Raw genomic sequence first — 719 nt, 5'->3', positions numbered from 1 at the left:
TGGTTAGCGTGGGATCCGAACCACACGAGCTCTCGTCTAGAATCGAACGCGGTTCTCGCACGTCAAAGGCGCGTACGCTAACCGCTTAGCCACGAAAGAGCTCAAACACCTGTGTCACGATGGTGTGAATGTTCAGTAAAGTACACTGTCAGTTCATCAAAGGTTGGAAACCACTGTCTTAGAGAGCAGAAATGTTAACACCATGGAAAAGAAAAAAAATAAGTAAACATAATGTTAATTTAATAAAATATTTTTCTGTGTAAGCGATCGGATCATTAGAAAAAAATACAGGTTCCAACGAGATTTGAACTCGGATCGCTGGATTCAAAGTCCAGAATGCTAACCATTACACCATGGAACCTTCACGTTAGCAAGCAGCGGAATTCGCGATAGAATAAGTATTGAAACAGCCTATAAAACAGAATATCAGAAAAAAAAAGTGATCAAAGGCTTTTAATCAGCACTTTCGTCACAAATCTAAAAGTAGACAAAATGTGGCACTTTGCCAATAATTCAGGCTACTCAGGGAGAGATAATGGAGCATAATCGAAAGGGTACTTTCTACAATATATTACCTTATAATTTAAGCCTGATAATGCAAACCGAGCATTTTATTATATAATACCACACGAAAAACAATGATTTTTTTTTTCATTTTATGAAAATGGCACTTAGTTCTTATTTACATATTTATGTAGTTTGGTTGTGATAGTACTGTT

At 36.7% G+C, this 719-nt stretch overlaps 1 non-coding gene across 1 annotated transcript; it reads right to left on the bottom strand.

The window, feature by feature from the left end:
* Positions 1-289: 289 nt before the first annotated feature.
* On the bottom strand, positions 290-361 carry TRNAQ-UUG (transfer RNA glutamine (anticodon UUG)). The gene has a single exon. It is a non-coding gene; the product is annotated as a tRNA-Gln (tRNA).
* Positions 362-719: the final 358 nt, after the last annotated feature.

Source organism: Thermobia domestica, chromosome 2, assembly GCF_964235325.1.
Source record: "Thermobia domestica chromosome 2, izTheDome1.hap1.1, whole genome shotgun sequence".
In the NCBI taxonomy this organism is placed as follows: Eukaryota; Metazoa; Arthropoda; class Insecta; order Zygentoma; family Lepismatidae; genus Thermobia; species Thermobia domestica.
This window is presented reverse-complemented; position numbering and strand designations above follow the sequence as displayed.